This window comes from Rhinoraja longicauda, chromosome 10 (assembly GCF_053455715.1).
Source record: "Rhinoraja longicauda isolate Sanriku21f chromosome 10, sRhiLon1.1, whole genome shotgun sequence".
Classification (NCBI taxonomy): Eukaryota; Metazoa; Chordata; class Chondrichthyes; order Rajiformes; family Arhynchobatidae; genus Rhinoraja; species Rhinoraja longicauda.
The window spans coordinates 43,063,639-43,081,222 of NC_135962.1; the positions used below are offsets into that span (position 1 = coordinate 43,063,639).

General features: G+C 41.2%; 1 long non-coding RNA gene across 1 annotated transcript in view; it reads right to left on the bottom strand.

Annotated features, from left to right (window-relative positions):
• The window catches only part of LOC144597415 (uncharacterized), a 63,242-nt gene extending 45,877 nt beyond the window's left edge, over positions 1-17,365 (bottom strand). The window contains exon 1 of the long non-coding RNA XR_013547748.1: positions 17,184-17,365. This is a non-coding gene — a long non-coding RNA (uncharacterized LOC144597415). The remainder of the gene's footprint in view (positions 1-17,183) is intronic.
• Between the last annotated feature and the right edge of the window lie 219 nt (positions 17,366-17,584).

Consider the following 17,584-nt stretch of genomic DNA (forward strand, 5'->3'; position numbering starts at 1 on the left):
TCACACTGGGGCAACTTACAGTGGCCAATTATAAACCACCAACTCTTACATTTTTGGAATAAGAGAGGAAATCTGAGCACGAGGAGGAAACCAATGCAGTCACAGGAAGAACGTGGAAATCTATACAAACAGCACATGGGGTCAGGATTGGAGGTCTAGGATTGGTGCTCAACTTGCTGTAATGCACCACCACACCTATCTGCAAAACAAATGGCAAAGGATCCAGTGCTGACCTTCACACAAGCTCCAGTCAAGCATTACACTTTGCTTTTTCCACCTGGTGCCAGTTTTTCAATGTGCATGAACTTTGACACCGATCAACTGCCATATGAAAAGTTATCAAAATTGAAAATAGACATGTACTCCAACATAACTTTCCTTCAAATCCATGCTTGCGTGTTTCTAAATGCCATCTGCCAGAACCTTCCCCTGACAACTTCCAATTTGACAAGCTGATTGCTCAGTTTTGATTAATTGGGAAATTTATCACATCTTGAAATGCCAGATATTTTACTCCAGGGTTTCAAGATAAACATTTCTGCACTCTTTATTGGTGCAATTTCAGACACTTGTACTGACAAGGCTAACAATAAAGGGAACATTGGCCAGAGGAACTTTCACCCCCTTTGTCAAATTGCTTGACCATATCACCCACAGTACCCTCATCGACATACTTCGTCACTTCTTTGAAAAGCAGAATTAATCATAGAATCACACTTAAACAAAATTATCGCATATAAACAATTAATCCCTGCAAATTCAATAGCAGATTAATATTGTCCACCATTTTCCAAATAATTCCCCAACTACTGATGCTAGACTCACGCCTGCATTTACCTAACCTTAAATAAAAAGGTATTGCATTCATTACCCTCCAGTCATGAGGTACTGACCCTGTGGCTAGAGAAGATTTGAACATTTCTGTTAGAACCACAATAATCCTCTCCCATAGCTGCATGGGATTTGTCTTATCAGGTCCTGTTATTTATCCACTTTTCAGCCTACCAAGACATTTTATATGTCCTTTTAAAGGTAATTGTTCTAGAATTTTACTATCTCCTCCCTGAATTCTCCAATTACAAAGTTCTTCCTTGATTGCCAATTTGACTTTACAGTAGAAATTATGCAGAAGTCAAAGCCTTCATGTTTCTACTGTTCAGAAAAGAAATGGCAATGAATAAAAAGGGCAGCAAAATACTGCTCCCAATTTAGTTGAAGTTAACTTCCCTCATCAGCTTATTTTGATGAGGCAAAATACACAAAAGAGAACTCTACATCCATGCAGAAAAATTGAGCCTGCCTTGCTTGACCAAATAGTTTCCCCACGTTTGCTCCTTCGAGATGCTTTGTAAAATCTTCGCCTATGGATGAAGCCTTGGACGGCTTAACCTCAGATGAATGCAAAAATTTGCTTCACTGTACTTAAGTCAGCCACTAGATGGCCAACAAGACATTGGGAATCAATCACCCTTCAGACTAGGGCTTCCAAGATGTCCTCGTTTTTCAGAAAACGGGGCTTCCCCTCCTCCATTATAGATGAGGCTCTCACTAGGGTCTCTTCTACAGCCCGCAGCTCTGCTCTTGCACCCCATCCCCCCACTCGCAACAAGGACAGGATCCCCCTCGTTCTCACCTTCCACCCCACCAGCCAGCGGATCCAACATATCATCCACCAACATTTCCGTCACCTACAACAGGACCCCACCACTGGCCATATCTTCCCATCCCCTCCCCTCTCTGCGTTCCGCAGAGACCGTTCCCTCCGCAACTCCCTGGTCCACTCGTCCCTTCCTACCCAAACCACCCTAACCCCGGGCACTTTCCCTTGCAACCGCACGAGATGCAACACCTGTCCCTTTACCTCCCCCCTCAACTCCATCAAAGGACCCAAACATTCTTTCCAGGTGAGACAGAGGTTCACCTGCACCTCCTCCAACCTCATCTATTGCATCCACTGCTCTAGATGTCAACTTATCTATATCGGCGAAACCAAGCACAGGCTCGGCGATCGCTTCACTGAACACCTGCGCTCGGTCCGCATTAACGCAACTGATCTCCCGGTGGCCCAGCACTTTAACTCCCCCTCCCATTCCCAGTCTGACCTCTCTGTCATGGGCCTCCTCCAGTGCCATAGTGAGGCCCGCCGGAAATTGGAGGAGCAGCACCTCATATTTCGCCTGGGCAGTTTGCAGCCCGGTGGTATGAACGTCGACTTCTCCAACTTCAGATAGCTCCTCTGTCCCTCCCTTCCCCTCCTCCTTCCCAGATCTCCCTCTATCTTCCTGTCTCCACCTATTTCCTTCCTTTGTCCCACCCCCGACATCAGTCTGAAGAAGGGTCTCGACCCGAAACGTCACCCATTCCTTCTCTCCTGAGATGCTGCCTGACCTGCTGAGTTACTCCAGCATTTTGTGAATAAATCGATTTGTACCAGCATCTGCAGTTATTTTCTTATACCCTTGTTAAAGTGGACAGGTACAGCTCCTCACTCTGCCCCAGATCTGAAAATTAATGTTGGTTAGTGGCCTATTACTGATCAAAGCGAATTATAAAAGTGTTGCAAAAGTGGGAACCTGAAAATAAAACTGGCACATGTGTCAGGACATGGAACTAACTCTGCCACTTTGCTTTGCAAATTGGATGGTATGGCAAAGATAAAGAAAGTAATGTGTGGCGTACTACCAGATTTTATGAGAAGTGCATGGAGGAAAGTTCAACATTTTTGTTACATATATAAACCCATGTAGATGGAAAGAATATTTTCCAAGGAACTTCATGAATTGGAGGGAGTCATACTGCAGGGAAATAGGCCCTTTGGTCCAATTTGTCCATACCGACTGAGATGCCCTATGGCCACACATGCCCAATATCCATCTAGACCTTTCCTATCCATGTACCTATTTGAATATAGAATAGTCAGAAAAGAGGCTGAGCACTATTGGACAGGAGGTACTGGTGAGGGGGAAGTACTAACGATTGGAATGAATAGGGTGAGACACTAAATGTGGAAAGGTTAAAAAAAATTTTTTTGAAATAACGTAATAATACAGACCAATGCAGAAGTTAGCTTGGGGCTTAGTTTTACTCTCAGGGAAAGCAATGTATATGGATTGCAGTTTGGAAATTCAATTGTCTTCATTTCTTTTTATTTACTTTGGGAGGACTAATAAAGTAATGAAATAGAAAAAGAATTGCAAGGATTTGCAGAGTGCAGATGAACCCCCGCATCATGCAGCGGGTTAGAGGCTGGATGGTGATGCATTCTGAGAAAAGAGTCCATATTGCAATTATCACGCGAAGCAGTGTCATTTTGGACATACATCAAAAACACATGTTGAAAAAATTATGTAATTATTCTCTTTTTGTCCCGTCCCCCGTCCCCCCCATACATTCCGAGTGAATTTTCTTCCATATCTCAAATTTTTGGGTATTGGCTTGCGAATTCTTTAATATTAACATATTTCTGTTACTTAAACGACTAATGCAGGGGTTGCATATATTGGGGAATAGAGGGGCCTCGATGTACATGTCCTTGCAGAGGGCAGCATATGTCGATAAGATAGTGAAGAACATGTACAGATTACTTGCTTTTATTAGCCAAAGCAAATACAAACATAGCGAGTACAACTTTAGAAAACATTGGATAAGCCATAGCCTGGAGTACTGTGGACAGTTCTGTTTACCATAGGACAGAAAAGCTGTAATTGAACTTCAGAGGGCAGAGGAGATTCAGCAGGTTGCTTCCTGGAATGGTACTTGTTAGGCAGGAGAGATTGGACAGACGACATTTGTTTTTCTTCAAGTAGACCAGGCTGAGGGAGAACATGATATAGGTATACAAAATTATAAGAGGCATGGATAGGGTAGATCATATGAAACTTTTCCCATCAGCAGTCATGTTTGAAATTAAAGGGAATAGGTGTAAGGTAAGGAAGAGTTAATTTAGAGGGGATCTGAGCAAGAATTCTTTTTGCCAAAGGGAAATTGGAATCTGGACGTACTACCTCTATATGTTGGAAGCCGGGACACTCAACAGTTTGAATACCATCTAGATGAGCATTTGAAGGGCCAAAGCACAGAAGAAGTGCTGATAAATGGGATTAGTACTAAATGGGTACTAAACTGGATGGGTACTTGACAATACAACTATGATGGAATTACTTATTAAATCACAGCCATTCATTTCAATCAATTAGATGATGACATCGGCAAAGACAGGGTAACAGAATCCCGCTGGTGGTAGGTAACTGGCAATCTGACCAAACGCAATTTTATTTTTTCCAATAACAGACTCACGTGTCACACCCAAGATTATTTAACGTACTTCAAGGTCTCAGATCTAATTTACAACATTCAATATTTTCAGTTTACTACCATCATGTTGTTGACATGTTAACATTGTTATTCTTGTCCCCAAGTAAATGTTGCCGTACGTTATTACTTAGCTGAGCATTCTCTGCAAGTTTACTCTCAACATTTGCCAGCCATCCTCACCCCAGCCTTCCATATCTGGTAATCAAAACAACAACAAAAATCTCTTTCCACATTCAATTGATTTTTGTTGTCTCCACTTTCAAACCGGCAGGAGCAAACTGAAAAGAGTTGCGAGTGCATGAATGTTGGCACACTGAGAAAAAAAAGACAACCATTTTGGATTCTGGTAACCAAACCTTGCTATGTCAAATATAATCATATGATTCCATCCATTTTGAGAGACAGCATTCACTCTAGAACTGCAATAAATGATCTATTAAAATGTTATACTTACTGAATATGCCACAAGTATTACAAATGGTAATGGTGGCTGTGAGTTTTGTGACTGTTATGGAACACAAAATCTGAGAGTAGCCATTTCGTACACAAACAAGTGGCTTATCTTAGCCTACTATTCCTGTTTCTATACTTAAGCTATCCAACAAGTTTCTGCAAGAGTACAACAGCACTGTTCAGTCTCAAACTCCTTCCTCTGTCCACCACTTCCAAAAGTGAGAGCCTGCAATGTAGATAGGATGGTGAAAATCAAACCAAGGACAACTACACCTTGAGGAAATGCACAAATATATTCACTTTCCAGTGGCATTTGCAAATCAAAAGCACCACTTGTCCAGTCAATTTCCTACCTTACCCACTGTCCCAAATCCCAAGAGTACTAAATTTAACTGTCATATATTCAGACCATCAAAATGCAGAGCAGGGATTAAATTTACATTCCCTGGCAGAGTATCAAACTGAGCAATAAATGCACTTACAAGTCATACCCTCTAACGAGAAGCACCTTACAAAAGACTACCGTATTAGGAAAAAGCCACTTCATTGTAATCATGTCATGTCAAGTATTTATTGTCCTACGCACAAAAACGGTGAGGTTATGGTTAGTGAAAAAGACTAGACCAAAAAAAGACAATAGTGCAAAAAAAATTAGAAAACATCCATGGTAGTGTAAGAGGTGGGCTGTAGCGTTTTGTACTGAAGTAGGATTAGGGTTGTGCAGGTCAGTTCAAAAAACCTATGGTTGTAGGAAAGTGGCTGTTCATGAACCTGGTGGCTTATGTTATATTTCAGAATACACTCCCCCCAACCCATTATTTCTAGAATAACTCCTGTTGACGTACTGCACTCAGTATAACTTTGAGTATAGACACAAAATGCTGGAGTAACTCAGCAGGACAGGCAGCATCTCTGGAGAAGGATCTTGACCTGAAACGTCACCCATTCCTTCGCTCCAGAGATGCAGCCTGTCCCGCTGAGTTACTCCAGCATTTTGTGTCCACCTTCGATTTAAACCAGCATCTGCAGTTCTTTCCTACACATAACTTTGAGTATACCTTTTTAAGATAATATACAAAGGGTTTCCTTCACTTTAATAATGTAACTAGTGCATTAAAGACTATACTCATAAATTGAAAAAGGTATTTTTCCCCCAACATACTTATTGCATGAACAAAACAAATGTAGAACATACAAATTAGGACTATACCACTTGGCCCCTCAAGCCAGCTCCACTGTTTAATATTATGGCTGATCTGAGTGTAATATCAATTGCTTTCCTGCCTGCTATCAGTAACCTTTCAACTTCACCCATTGTCACTCCGTTGATCAGGAATCTACCTGTATCTGTATTAAAAAAACTCTAATTCACCCTTTCTTTCAAATAAGCGTTCCAAAACCTCATGACCCACTGAGAAAAAAACAGCTTAGTTTAGAGATACAATGCGAGAACAGGCCCTTCGGCCCACTGAGTCCACGTGGACCAACAATTATCCAAACACTAGTTCTATGCTATACAATTTACAGAAGCCAATTAACCTACAAACCTGCATGTCAGGTCAGGCAGCATCTCTGGGGAACATGGATAGGTTACTTTTCGGGTCGGGATCCTTTTTCAGACAGAAGCGTCCCAACCTGAAACGTCGTCTATCTATGTTCTTCGGAGATGCTGCCTGACTCACCAAGTTACACCAGCACTTTGTGTCTTTTTTGTAAACCAGCATCTGCAGTTCCTACTTTCTACATGCCCTCAGGAAACCTTCTGTGTTTGCACTTCCCATTATTTTAGTTTTTGCAATATTTGTGTTGAATCACCCAAAATCAAAGCAAATCAGAAATGAAATGTCAGGAAATATGAAACTAAAAGAAATGGGCAACCATTCAAAGACCCATCAAACATTTTTTCTTAAATAAAGCATTATACCAATTGCCTTCCACATCTATAATATACCCACCAATGGTTTTCTTAAAGAAATGCAGATCATGTGTGACTCTCAACCCAAACTATATTCATTTAACACCACATAATGTTGGCTGTTTTCTTTTTCCATCGGATGCTGCTTAACTGGCCAAGTCCTTCCAGCATACCTGTTTTTATTTCTAATTCTAACATCCACAGTTTTATTTGCTTTCCAACATTTTTCAGATAATGTTGATATAGGACTTTAAATCATATGTGTATGTAAAACAAGTAGGCAGAGCAACATTTCAAAACTGATATGGTTTATTCCATCCTCGTGCCCAATACAAATATTTTGATGGATATTAAAGCATGTTTTCATGCTATGTTTCGAAGGTGTAGCAGCAGGTTTTGTACACATGAAGTTGGTCCAATGTTCCATTTAATCCTGGCATATCTGATCACCACCTTCTTTTTCCCCATTCCTTGAAACCCACATCTAACATTGCTCCATCTATAACCATTATAGATGGTTTTGGCTCCAGAATTTTGTTTATTCTATTTCCTCAGTTTCTTTTTGTGATTATGCCAAGTCCCTACTCAGTTCAGATGGTAGACTGTTTTCCTTTCATCCAGAATTCAACAGTCAGTACCATATTGATGGCGATTAAGTATCCCTGAGGACAGTGTTAAGGCTACTATTATGTATTCAGATAATTCTTGTCCATTATCTATTGAAACACTGCATGGATTTTCATTCTTGTGGCAAGCTGTTTCAGGGTGTACCTTCATAAATATTTTGTCTGGACACAAAGTTATGATGTAGCACTAGAACTGGATGACTGATGCGGCCATTGTGTTGAATCTTTTTCTCAATAATTGCACAATAGGAGTGGGAAACGTACAATATCCAAAATGTTGACTTATTAGGGTTTGTTAAATTCTGTTTCATTGCCAGTTATGGCCATGAAGCAGAATTCTTGGCTCTATTTTAAAGTGCAAGGAGCAATTTATGGGTGCTTCCAACATAATATTATTTTAACATCTTGACAGGCTTGCTTTGTGGTGTTCCTGGTAATTGATAGCTCTACAAAGAGAATTGCACTTGATTTTGTCGAGATTTGTTCGTGCTTTGGCTGGTGGGAGGGGCTGGGGCCTCTTGACATTGAAAGGGTTATATAAAATATCATCAACCATAATAATATTTATTCAAGTTCAATAAATAAGAGACAGTTATTTCAATAGTAGTTAAGATAAACAAAGACATTTTAATTAAGTGTTTGAATTTTACTTTTAAGCCCCCAATCATTTAAATTATTAGTGACAGAAAATATATGAATGGGTGCATATTTAGCAGGCAGGTGTTATTTGTATCAAGATGGAATGATTTGTTCCCATCTACTGAAAGTATTAAGATTAAGAATACATTTATACCCAAGCTTTCATGTTGGTTTTATGAGCTCCTCCCCATAAAACATTGTTCGATCTATTTATTTGGCTTCGAATAGCTGAAGACATGTAATTATCAGAGTGGACAATTTCTGAGGATCTTCGCAGGGAGAAGTTAGAGAAGGGAAGGCTATTTGATTTACTGCGCATTTGCAACAATTCAAGGATTCTACTTGTGTAGGAAAGAACTGCAGATGCTGGTTTAAATCGAAGGTAGACACAAAATGCTGGAGTAACTCAGCGGGTCATGCAGCCTGTCATCATCATCATCATCATATATATACAGCCGGAAACAGGCCTTTTCGGCCCTCCAAGTCCGTGCCGCCCAGTGATCGCCGTACATTAACACTATCCTACACCCACTAGGGACAATTTTTACATTTACCCAGCCAATTAACCTACATACCTGTACGTCTTTGGAGTGTGGGAGGAAACCGAAGATCTCGGAGAAAACCCACGCAGGTCACGGGGAGAACGTACAAATTCCTTACAGTGCAGCACCCGTAGTCAGGATCGAACCTGAGTCTCCGGCGCTGCATTCGCTGTAAAGCAACAACTCTACCGCTGCGCTACCGTGCCGCCCCAGCTGAGTTATTCCAGCATTTTGTGTCAACCAATGATTCTACTTTTTTGATGTACGGATCAATATTTTGCGGGTTTCCTAATAAATATAGGCTTCCGAGAGGCTATGTTTGCATTTGATTTTTGACAAAAAGTAGCTTTAAATTTTCTCACCCATTTAACACCTTGTTAAAATCCATTTACATTTTTTTTAAACAAGAGTTCGTTTCCTGTCCAAAACAACTGTCGATAGTTTGTGGAGCTGTGAAAACGCTTCACTTCGATAGCGGGCCATGTAAGCGGCGGCGTCCAACTTGTCCTTAGCGGTTCAACAGTTTCAGTCTGCATCACAGTGCGGCTAGGATCCCGCCCCACTGTAAGTACGTGATTACCGGCACTTGCCTCCCATGGAACAAGGAACATCGAGAAACGCTCGTATCACTTGCTAGTTCAAGTCAAACCATGCCTACGTGCGAAAACGCACGGTCCGATTCGGAAAGACATTGCTAAATAAACACCAGGAGTGTCAGAAATTACGAGGGATTGACGATTGTGTTGTAGGTACCGCTGGAGCAGACATGCTACTGTTTTTAGACAATGGATTTCAATACTTCTTTGTAATTGCTAACAGTTTGGGCGTGCATTTGGAAACAACAGTCGTCATAACCCCAAAATTAAAGTCGGAGAGCAACAAAAATAACAATGTCAAAGCGATATTCAGTGGAAATTTAAAGAGGAAAGGGTAGGGTCAGAATCCTTGCTTAAATGGAGACCAAATCCAGCAATTAAAAGCCCTGCAAGAAGCTCTCCTTCCAGGACCTAGTGGACCTCAATCAAGGGTGCAAACTTTGGAAGACCTTTCCTGGGGTTATCCAGAAACACTCGATGAAAAGTTCAAAACTCTACAATAGGTTATGGCCAGTAACTCAAAATTCCACAAGGTTGGTACCACCTTTTGAAGCACTGCGCAACATTTATCATTAATTTAGAGTCATAAAGCTGAACAGCCTAAAACACGTCATTCAGCCCACCTTGCCCATGCCGAACAAGTTGGCTTACCGGGCTACACCCATTTGCCTGCATTTGGCCCATAACCCTCTCCATCCATACATCTGTCCAAATGTCTTTTAAAAAGTTTTAATGATATTCCTTTCCTTAGCTTGCACTGGTAGCTCATTCAATATATGGGCTACCCTCTAAGTGAAGCAGTTGTCCAAGATCCCTCTTAAATCTCTCCCTTTCAGTCTATGCTCTCTAGTTTTAGAATCCTGCATTCAATTTCTCTATGTGCCCTCAAGATCTTGCACATTGCAATAATATATGATTGTTCATCAGAAGGTCACATATATGATTGTTCATCACAATAAGATCAATAAGCCTCCCATGCTCCAAAGAACAAAGTCCCAACCTATTCTATTATCTCCTCTATAACTCAAGCCATAAGCCCAGCTAACTACTGGTGAATCTCTTTTGCATTTTTTTTCAACTTAAGGACATCCTTCCTATAGCTGGATTACCATAAATACATAAGTACTCCAAACATGGTTCCACCACCAAATTGTAGGGCTGTATCATGATGACCCAACTTTTGTACTCAATACCCATCCTAATAAAGACAAGCGTGCCAAATGCTTTCATTGATACACTGTCCATTTTACTCACCATTTTCAGGGAACCATGTACCTGTATTCTCAGATCTCTCTGTTCCTCAACACTCTACAGGGCTCTATCATTTACTGTTCAAGCCCTGCCCTGGTGTGACACACCAATGTGCAACATCTCACACTTGTCTGGGTTAAATTCCATTCGCCATTCCTGGCCCGCCTTCCCAAATGATCTAGAGGATCTTGTTGTAAACTTAGATAAAGCTTATAGCCTGCTTAACACCATTTTTGGCATCATTTGCATTTTTACAAACAACATTAACTACGTACAATCATCAATGTGCATAACAAACAGCAGGGGATCCAGCACCAAACCCTCTGGCACTGCACTGATCACAGGCCTGTAATCAGAACCATAATCTTCCGCAACTATCCTTTGACTCCTTCCAAGGTCACTAGGTAGCTCACATTGGATTCCATGCAATCTAATCTCCCAGACTAGCTGACCATGTGGGATCTTGTCAACAACCTTGCTACAGCCCATTTGGATAATGTCCACTGCCCTACCCTCATCAATCCTGTTTGCGACTATCACTAATCAGTCTGCGCCTATCCCAATGCTGATCTCGAAGAATCCCCCCACCAATTTTCCCCACAACTGACATCAGGCTCACCAGACTGTAGTTCCTTGTCTTATTCTTACAGCTTTACCATCCAGTCCTCTGGAACTTCAACTCTGGCTAAATATGGTGCATATCTCTGCATGGGCCTTCACAATTACGTCTTTAGCTTCTCACAAGGTCCGAGAAGGTGCTTGGTCAGGCCCTGGGGATTTAGCCACCTTAATGCAGTTTAATTGAAATTGTAATTGTTATTAGCCAAGTATGTAAACATACAAGGAATTTAAAACGTTCAATACCAGTTTGGCAATTTGTACATGATCTAGGGCATCACAGCTCCTATCCTTCAATTCCTTGGCTTACATGACCCCCTCCTCAGAAAAAAGACGAGATGTATTAAATTGATATCTCTCCCATCTCATGTGATTCTTCACAAAGATGCTGATCTTTAAGGAGACATTTTCTTTCCCTGGCCATCCTTTTACTCTTAATATACCTGTAGAATCTCTTAGGATTTTCCTTTACCTTGCCTGCCAGCTTAATTTCATGTCCTCTTTTTGCTCTCTCTTACATGTAATCCTACACATCTTATACTTGTGTAGGTATTCACTTGCATTTGTCCTCAAACTCTCATCTGCCTTCTTTCCACATTGGAATTCACTCCCTGCCAATCTAGTTTAATGTCTCTCAGGTAGCATTGACAAATGTCCCTCGCAGAAGTACAATATTTTTTTTAAATCAATGTTTTAAAAAGTTCTCCCTTTTAAAAAATCTCCAAAGAAAGCTTTGAGGAACAAGACTCCACACTAGAGAAAGAGTTCACAGCATGAGAAATCTTGAGCGGGGCAAATACTTCCCATGTCATCCCAAGGTTTCTCCCTTTGCAACCTGACAAGAGGGGAATGAGATTTTCTTTGACTTTGCCAGAAGTTTGGGTCTTGAAATGGTACATTTGGCCAAAGCAGAAAAAGCCAACTACCAAAGCAGTTGGATAGAGCATTCCTTAGAACTTTCTACTCTTGGCAAATAGCCCTCACAATCTCTTGTACTTTAAGAAGTGTGTTGTTCGGGAGCACAAGTTTCTGATTCATGACAAAATTGTGATAACTTTAAAAAAACTGAAGCTTAAAATTCAAGAAGTTGAAGGAAATTAATCTTCCATATTCTCCAGAAATTAGGCTACATTCACCAATTATGACATCGTGGAGTTTTCAGGAGAAAATATAACTGCTAAATCAAGTTACTTTTAATGTCATGTGCACAAGAACGGTGAGGTACGGGTACAATGAAATTCTTGCAAGCAGCAGCATCACAGGCACATAAACTCGGACAACACCCAAGACAAATTATACAAGACATTGAAAGGAAAAAGGCTGCAAAAACAAGTCATTAGTGCAAACCATAATTAGAAAACAAATACTGGTAGTGCACTGATCAGCACTGATTAAGATCTGCTGATGAAGTCAAGCATCCAGTTGTTAAGGGAAATTTAGAAGCTTAGGGATTACAGATGTGATGCTGGATTGAGGTGACGTTGTGCAGGTAGCATGCAGATGAACACTTGTATACACTTCGAAGGTATTTATTCACAAAATGCTGGAGTAACTCAGCAGGTCAGGCAGCATCTCGGGAGAGAAGAAATGGGCGACGTTTCGGGTCGAGACCCTTCTTCAGACTTGATCTGAATGGCATTCTGCAGGAACACAACTGGAAGCTCTTCAGCCCCTCCACTCTGTTCGGCAATCAGTCCACTCATGGTTTTTTTATGCCTCAATAGCATTAATGGGTCATTAAACTTGGTCACTCACACTTTCCACTAAACCCGAATCCATACCATTTAGGCAGAAGAAGCTGCTAGATTTCCACAATAATGTTCCATCCTTTGCCATTTCGAACTAGATCAAATCCATTTTTAAGTGTAGGTAGGTACTGCAGATGCTGATTTACACCAGAGATAGATACAAAATGTTGGAGTAACTTAGGCAGCATCTCTGGATAGAAGGAATGGGTGACCTTTTGGGACGGGACTCTTCAGAGAGCAGTCTGAAGAAGGGTCTTGACCCGAAACGTCACCCATTCCTATCCAGAGATGCTGTCTGCCCTGCTGAGTTACTCCATCATTTTGTGTCTATCTTTAAGTGTCTCCACTTTATCTAGTTGAACTATTCTCTATAGATAGCGTCAACGCCCTCATCATATTTATAAGTCTGCAGAAACTTTAATGCAAAAAGTTTTTATGAGATTAGGTTGAACAGAACAGAACCATTTACAACCCTGGGGTCATTCTGGTGAATCTGCTCTTTTATTGATACAGAGCTGGAATATCTTCTCCAAGGTAGTATGCCTCTACCTGAACCCAATACTTCAATGATTTGACCAATGCTCTCTAGAGGTGAAGCCTCACAACATACACTAATCAGCCAAAACATTATGACCACTGACAGGTGAAGTGAATAACATTGGTATGTTAGAATGGCACCTGTCAAACATAGAAAATAGGTGCAAGAGGAGGCCATTTGGCCCTTCGAGCCAGCACCGCCATTCATTGTGATCATGGCTAATCATCCACAATCAGTAACCTGTGCCTGCCTTCTCCCCATATCCCTTGATTCCATTAGCCCCTAGAGCTCTATCTAACTCTCTTTTAAATTCATCCAGTGGATTGGCCTCCACTGCCTTCTGTGGCTGGGAAAGGGTGGGATATATTAGGCAGCAAGTGAACTGTCAGTTCTTGAAGTTGATGTGTTGGATGCAGGAGAAATGGGCAGGACTAAAGACCTGAGCGACTTTGACAAGGGCCAAATTATTATGGCCAGACGACTGGGTCAGAGCATCTCTGAAACAGCAAGGCTTGTGGAGTGCTCCTGGTCAGCAGTGGTGAGTACCTACCGACAGTGGTCCGAGGAGGGACAAACCACAAACCAGTGAAAGGATGTTGGGCGCCCAAGGCTCATCATTGCGCGAGGGCAACGAAGGCTATCCCACCTGGTCCGAACCTACTGTGGGAAGACGACAAGCCGGTGGAGGAGTGTGATGCTCTGGGCAATGTTCTGCTGGGAAACCCTGGGTCCGGCCATTCATGTGGACATCAATTTGACACGTGTCACCTCCCTAAATATTGTTGCAGACCAGATACACCCGTTCATGGCAATGGTATTCCCTGATGGCAGTGGCCTCTTTCAGCAGGATAATGCGCCCTGCCACACTGCACACATTGTTCGGGAATGGTTTGAGGAACATGATGAAGTGTTCACAGTGTTGCCCTGGCCTCCAAATTCTCCACATCTCAACCCGATTGAGCATCTGTGGGATGTGCTGGATCAACAAGCCCAATCCACAGTGGCTCCACCTCGCAACTTACAGCACTTGAAGGATCTGCTGCCAATGTTTTGGTGCCAGATACCGCAGGACACCTTCAGGGGTCGTAGAGTCCATGCCTCAGCGGGTTGGCGCTGTTTTTAGCGGCACACGGAGGACCAACGGCATATTAGGCAGGTGGTCATAATGTTTTGGCTGATCCGTGTATATTCCAAAGGGGTTGGAATAATTGTTTAAATTGGTTTGTACCAAAGTATTGTTTTTTTCATTCCCTTTTTCAATCCCTTTCATTCCTTATTCTCTCCCCAGAACATTTTTTAAAATATTTTCTTTCCAAAATGCAATAGGGTGATATCACATGTACTCGGCAATGAAATCCATTAGCCGCAGTTTTGCTCAGTCATTTATGAAACTTGACACTCCTAGCTAGGTAATTCACTGTGTCATATGTGGTGTCATCCTTTGACTTACTACACAAGCATGTTCTATATTTGTCCAAAGGGTCCAATACAGATAGCTGAGAACATTCTGTACCCTACTGTTCACCACCTACATCCATAACAAGTACCGATCTTTGTCCTGAATCCCTTGCACTTTTACTTTCGTATGATTATTCACAGGATCATTATTAAGTGGGTTTTGGAAATCCATATAACTTGCACAGACTTATTGCCATCAAAAGTTCATGTCAACAACCTTTAGCAAATCCACAATGTTGCTGATTAACTTGTATTTTTCCAATGTCAAAGTGATAACAAATTTCCTTTCATGAGTCTTGTCTCATTACAAGAATTTTATAGGGCACCCTTCCTTATTGCAATAGTCAAAGGTTCTTGTCATTAAAGTAACAATTACAGAGGAAAATGAGACAAATGTAAACACTGATAATTTTTACCCGATACTCAGTCATTCCAATACCATTGAAGAACGCTGCAGTGCGGACATCGTCTGGTTACCAATTTAGCATTTTTTAAACAAACGGCACTCTCCCAAATGGTCCAATTAGTTTATCCAGTGAGCTGTCATAATGATTTCCCAGGTTTATTTCTTGCCCTGTTATTGATCTTCATAACAGCAGTTGGGGAATAATACAATTAATCACAAATGCCGAAATGAAGGAATGGTAATCGTCAAGAGTACACTCACCTGAAAACCATCCATGCATCCAATGCTAGAAAATCTCATGAACAGCAAAGGATCATTAAGGGTAGATTCAGCTTTGCACACAAACGGCAATTAAATCATTGGTAGCGTTCAGTTAGGCTAAATTCTTCACCCATTGAGTATAAAGATGGAAGAATCTGATTTCAATAATTGAGATTCAGGAATGAAGAACATCACTTGTGTGTGACACTAGAGAGCTGTTTCTTATGCAAAGTTCATGAAAAAAGTATGTTAAAATAATTAAAAAGAGAGAAAAGATGTCTTCCAAGGATCTTCGATCATGTCATGCAGCCTGCTTGGTACAATTCCTTCCACAAAAATGTAGATTTGACATAAGGCTGCAATTGATATGGATCAATATTTCACTTCTTTAAGAAATATTAGATTAGGGAGTGGTCACTATTAAGGTGAGAGGTGTGAATATGCAAGTGATACTGTTTTTCTAGCGACACATTTCTACTAACTTACAATCAGATGAACAAAAGGACATTAATGAAATCACTGACATCTTCACTAATTGTTTAAGTAATAGAGTTATTTACACTGAAAGAATTCTGACTTATTTTGTAGCCACACTTCCATTCAAATCAAAATAATCAACAAACTTCTGAGCAAGGATTAGCCAATATGTTTCAGTAACAGATCAGCATCAATGAGAATTATAAACAACTTGCCTAACGAGAATGATTTAAGGGAATTGAGAATTTGACACAATTTTTCAGTTACCATTTTGCCATACATGGCTCACAGTACAGATTCAACCGTTGAGTGGAAACAACAGTCCAGCAAATCCACCTATTTATGTCACATCACACGTTCAATTTCAATTCCCTGTGAATGTTTGTTCACTCAAAATCTATAGTCAGCAGATGTTTGGAACATAAACGTTTTTCTTCATTGACCTTATAAAAAATATATAATTAGGGTGTGATTTTAACATAATTTTCTTATCTTTGGTTGACCTAGCTATTGGCCTTTGTAATTTATGTCATTCTCAGAAGAAATCAGATGCAAGAACTAAATAGCAGGGGTTTGTATTGAAACTGACAAAAGGGCAAGTTCGTCTGTAAAGGAATATGGGTCCCGACCCAAAACATCACCTATCCTTTTTTCTCCAGAGATGCTGCCTGACCCGCTGAGTTAGTCCAACACGTTGTGTCTAAGCAAAGGAAGACTGTTCTAATTACTTAGTACAGACGTTTGATTTTTGTGTGTTCTTTATTATTCACTGTGGTCGACTCTATTGCAATCATGTAGTCTTTCCGCTAACTGGTTAACACGTAACAAAAAGCTTTTCATTGTACCTCGGTACACATGACAATAAACTAACTATGATTTCAAATGTGGGCCTGGGGATTCGAGGAGGATAAACGTAAACTACGAAGGGCTGTGCAACGGCTTTGTGGCAATGACAAAATGACAGAAAAGCACTAAAACGTGCACCGATACCAGTTTACACTCTCCGTTAGTTACATCGCAAGATATTTGACCGTTTCTGGAGAGGTGGGGTGTAGATAAGAGGGGCACAGATAATTCATTCCATTCCGATACTGATGCGTTGACTTACTTAAATCAAACCTCGTTCATGATCAAACAAAATGATCGGCTTTGAAAACAAGAACAATCAGTTGAAGGGAGATGTACAATTACAATTCGGGTTTCAGCCATAAACACAGTTGAAACGCGAAACAGAAAATTAAACATTGTGTAAGTCCTTAAGTATAACGAATTGTGTATGTCCTTAAGTATAACGCGTAGAATAAATTAAGTGCACAATGAAAACGACTCTCTGTGCCTTACCCGTGTTGCAGAAAGCTGGTCGGTGTTGTCTCCCATCGGGTTGGAGGGTCAGTTCTGCATCGCTCAGTCGGGTCCAGCCCGGATGGGAGTCACCAGCCTCTACAATGAGTAAGGCTCCCTGATCTACTACCTGCAAGCGTGCTGTTTTATCAGCAAGTACAGAACGTGTCGCACACCAAACAGACTCATTCCATGGCACTTGGCAGAGCTAGAGACTGGTGGCCAGCTCCCGTCAGTGAGAAAGGCAACCAATTAATTTCCTTTCGCCCGCCATCTCCGAGGAGCGAAGCTCAACTCCGCCAATCCGGACCCAAACACGTGCAGTAAGCCGGCCCCACCAGGGCTTGGAAAGACCAATCAAATTGCGGTCAGCCCCGTGTATAACGAGCACGCAGCAGCCA